The sequence below is a fragment of the Sphaerodactylus townsendi genome, unplaced genomic scaffold (assembly GCF_021028975.2).
Source record: "Sphaerodactylus townsendi isolate TG3544 unplaced genomic scaffold, MPM_Stown_v2.3 scaffold_34, whole genome shotgun sequence".
NCBI lineage: Eukaryota > Metazoa > Chordata > Lepidosauria > Squamata > Sphaerodactylidae > Sphaerodactylus > Sphaerodactylus townsendi.
Genome location: NW_025950517.1, coordinates 183,388 through 188,146, shown reverse-complemented (window position 1 = coordinate 188,146; position 4,759 = coordinate 183,388). Strand labels below are relative to the sequence as shown.

The following is a 4,759-nucleotide window of genomic DNA, read 5'->3' as shown; positions in this document are numbered from 1 at the left end:
ATACTTACCTGGCCGGGTAGACACCTTGACCACAAAGGAGGTTTTCCCAGCGTGAGGCTCATCCATTGCATTGTGGGTGTGCTGACCCCTGCAATTTCCCCAAATGCGGAAAACTCAACTGCATAATTTGTGGGAGAGCACAGCAAAGAAAACAAAAACCAGAGCTTGGTGACAAGAAGGGAATAAAATAGCAGTTCTCTGGAGAGAAGGCATAAATATACATTTTCTAAATAAATGAATAAGCAGCTTGGCCTCACCAACTGACAGAGGCCCTTTCCGCACGGGCCATTTACAGTGGCCCAGGGACAGCAAAAACGCCGTCCTGTGCGGCCCCGAGCGGCGTGAAGGTGCCGCTTTCCACCTCCCTTTCCGAGGGAGGTTTTTGGAAAGCACCGCCTTCCCATCGGTGCGGTGTGAACTGCACCAAAGGCACCGCTTTCCTGTCCCCCCCACTCACCTCGTCCTCTACCATCGGTCTGGAGGGCTGCTGATACCCACCCACGCTGCCCTCCGACCCCTGGAGGTTCGTGTGAAGTCGCCTCTTCTGTGCTGGCCTCTGCGGGGGCCACTCGCATAATTTCTGCCGGTGGAAAAGCGCCCTTTCCGCTATGCGGAAAGGGCCAGAACTGCTAGGAGGTTTTTTTTAAAAAAATTGGGGGCACTTCTGTTGCTCTGAGACCAATGTTGTGGCCGTGATGCAAGAAATTGTGTGTCTGTTCTTGTGATGCCTTCTCAGCTTCTCCTTCACTCACTCTCTTAAAAGAAAAACATGTGGAAGGTTGTCCTGACCTCTCAGGAAAAATATTGACAAATAAATAGAGAATTTCTGGGTACGTTCCTGGAGGTCATATCTTCTAAGATCCATAAAAGCCAAAGGCAAAACTGTAGTGTATGCTGCTGTCTCAGAGAGAAAGAAGCTTCTCTCACAAACAAGCAAGCAAGATCCACATGTGTGAGAAATCCCCCAAGGCTATTGTTAATGCGTGTGTGTGTTTGTGTGTGTGTGTGTGTGTGTGTGTTCGTGCAGAGTAGAACAGAAGAGACAGATTCTTAGGCCCCTTCCGACATGCAAAATCATGCACTTTCAATGCACTCTCAATGCACTTTGAAACTGGATTTTACTGTGTGAAATAGCAAAATTCACTGTAAAACAATTGTGAAAGTGGATTGAAAGTGCACTATTCTGCATGTGCGGAAGAGACCTCAGTTGCTTTTTATATATAAGTTTACTATAAAGGAGGGTTATATGGAGATAAAATAAATCCTTTCTTTCCTGTTACACATCCACGTTACCGTATGTTTGGTTACATCTTGGTACATGTCTGCTGTCCCATGCTCCTGGTCGTGGTGGTGGTGTCATTTCTGCTAAAAGAAACAGAGTTAACTTTATAACTTCAGATGTGCGTGCTCACAAACAAACATGAAAGTGTATTGTTGAAGGCTTTCACAACCAGATTCAACTGGTCGTGGTGGGTTTTCTGGGCTGTGTGGCCATGGTCTGGTGGATGTTGTTCCTGCCGTTTTGCCTGCATCTGTGGCTGGCATCTTCAGAGGTGTATCACAGAGGGAAGTCTCTTACACACTGTGTGCAGTGAGAAGGGAATGTTTTAGTGGGGTATAAATTGTCATGTCCCCGGGTGGGGGAACCAATCAGTAAGTGTTTGGGTGGAACTTGCTATGCAAAGGTCTGGTTGATAGTATAGTATTTCAGGTGGGGTTTTTCAGGCCAGGGAGTGATTCACATTTGCATTCCCTGCAGCAGCAGCTGTACTGGTGAATGCAAATCCTGTGTTTGGGCGGAGTCCATTGTCCATGAACTTAGCATGCCCTTGGCCTTTGCTTCTAGTTTTTTTAATTACTGGTAGCTAAGCTTTGTTAATTCTCAGAGTCTCTTCTTTCTTGTTGAAGTTGTCTTCGTGTTTGTGAATTTCAATGGCCTCCCTGTGCAGTCTGACATAGTAACCTTCTGAATTGTCCAGAATTGCAGTGTTTTCAAATAAAATGTTATGTCCAGTTTTGTTTAGGACATGTTCTGCTACAGGATGGTTAAGCCAACAGTGTCTTTCATGCTCCTTCTGAATGCTGCGTGTAGTGGTTACGATGTAGACATTTCCACAGCTGCAGGGTATGCGATAGACTCCTGCAGAAGTGTGGGGGTCTCTCTTATCCTTTGCTGAGCATAGCATCTGTTGTATTTTCCTGGTCGTCGTCGTCGTCGTCATCGTCTTCTTCTTCTTATTATTATTATTATTATTATTGCATTTAATAGACCGCCCTATCCCTGAAGGGCTCAGGGCGGTGTACAGTAAAACCAATAGGTTTGAAGATGGTTTGTAGGTTATGCTTTTTCATCAGTTTCCCTATTTGATCTGCGATTCCTTTGATGTATGGTAGAAATATTTTTCCTGTGCTGGGCTGTTTCTTCTCAGTCCTCTGGGTTTCTCTTGGTCTTAAAGTTCTTCTGATTTCTGTTGTGGAGTAGCCATTAGCCTGCAGAGCCCAGTCTAGATGGTTGATTTCATCAGGGAGGAGGTGAGGATTTGCATTCACCAATACTGCTGCTCCTGCAGGGAATGCAAATATGAATCAGTCCCTGGACTGAAAAACCCCACCTGAAATACTATACTATCAACCAGACCTTTGCATAGCAAGTTCCACCCAAACACTGACTGATTGGTTCACCACCTGGGGACATGACAATTTATACCCCACTAAAACATTCCCTTCTCACTGCACACAGTGTGTAAGAGACTTCCCTCTGTGATACACCTCTGAAGATGCCAGCCACAGATGCAGGTGAAACGTTAGGAACAAGATCCACCAGACCACGGCCGCACAGCCCGGAAAAACTACCACAACCAAACATGAAAGCAGTGGCTATCTGACTGACCAGGTCACAAGCAGTGACTTCAGCAATTTGTTTATATATGAATAGTTAACCCTTTTATAACTGAGTTGTGACAGACACTTGCAAAACCCCAACATATCTCCATCTGTAGTAGAGTGCTAATCTCTGTTCTTTGGTTGTGGTAAAGATCCACAACTGAGAATGAACACTGTCTGGAAATCACCAGTTGCAACGTAATTCTAATTAACCATCGCTACAGCACTAATCTGAATGGTCCAGTCTCACCTGATTTCTTCAGATCTCAGAAGTGAAGCATGGTCAGTCCTAGTTAGTATTTGGATGGGAGACCACCAAGGAAGTCCAATGTTGTTATGCAGAAGCAAGTGATGGTGAATCACCTCTGTTGTCTCCTGCCTTGAAAACCCCAAGGGGTCGCCATAAGTTCGCTGCAGCTTTTCAGCACTTTCCACCTCCACAGCTTGATCAGGTCCATTACTGTGAGTGGTACTTTTTAGAAGACTCCTGGAAACTGATGCATATTTTTTTAGTTTGCATTTATACATCTTTAGTTACAAATATGACAATTATAGCCATTAACAGTGGGCTGTTTCCTGTACTTCTGTAATGTTGTTTTTTAACTGGAGGCTGTCTGAAAATTCAACCAAGCTCTCTTGTAGCAGGTCCTTTAGGCTCTGGCTTTGCAATCGTTCAGTAACAAGCCTCTTCAAATTTGCCATTATCTGGTAAAAGCAATGGATGTCCCTCCAGCTTCCAAATATTTTTTTTAATGCTACCAGTGTTGATGGAAAAGAGAGATGATTAAATTGCACACATATTATCCTAAAGTCAGGGGAATCAGTATGAAGAGGGGCCGCTTAAAATGAATTGATTAAACCTGGGCTCGATCCTTTGCTGTAATTACTAAGATAGCAGCTAGAAAAATACATGTACAAAACAGTGTCCAGATCTCAGTCCTGGTCAGCCACTTCCATGTAATGAGACAGTGAGAGCAGTGACATAGGTAAGAATTTTTATGGGGGGGTTGGGAGGCAGGGCTATGCCCCACTCGCCCCTGTGGGCATGGCCACGCCTCACCAACCCCCACCCCGGCCTCAGTGCTTATAAAAGCAGCTCTCTGAGGCCGGGGACGGCAGACTCCCTTGCTCCTCCCTCCCCCGCCCCCCACCAGATGGGCTCCCAGCCGGCAGCCCCTTCCTCCCTTCCCTCCGGGCAGAGTGTTGGGGAATTGTTTCCCTATTTGGGTAATAAGCAGAGTGAGAGGAAAGACCAGGAGACTTTTGCTGTGATTATAAAAAAGAATACTTTACTTAACTAAATCAGGGTAGGGTATACATCGAATAAACACAATAAATCCTTACTATTCTAGTACAAACTTAGTTACAGAACTTAGGCACATGTGAGCCCACATGTGGCCTAGGCATTCACCTCTTAAGGTGAATCCATCTTACAGGTAGCAAAGAAAAACCTCGTGTGTGTGTGAGACAAAGAAAACATAGTTAACTTTATAACCTCTGACCTACGTGCTCTACTTACCTCACCTAAGCAATGTGGGATTAACTGCCCAATGACTCATCCAATGAATTGATATGGGACACTGACCTCACTAGCTAATTAACATGCACACAGTTAACCCCTTGTTGTCTGGATTGTGACAGACACTTGCAAATCCTAACAAACCCCTTCTCAAGTGTCATTGTCACAATGCACTTGCAATCATAAAATCATAAAGCTTAATCATAACAGTAAAACAAAATTCAACTTCATCATAACAATGCAGATATCAAATTCAATCACGTAAAATTGCATGTGCATAAACTTTCACCGAAGATTTTCAAACTTCCAGTCTTCCCAGTGAAGCTTCATTGAAGATGTCAGCCACCATCTCTTCTG

At 44.7% G+C, this 4,759-nt stretch overlaps 1 pseudogene; it reads left to right on the top strand.

Moving 5' to 3' along the window:
* Positions 1-145, top strand: LOC125425375 (annotated as a pseudogene).
* Positions 146-4,759: the final 4,614 nt, after the last annotated feature.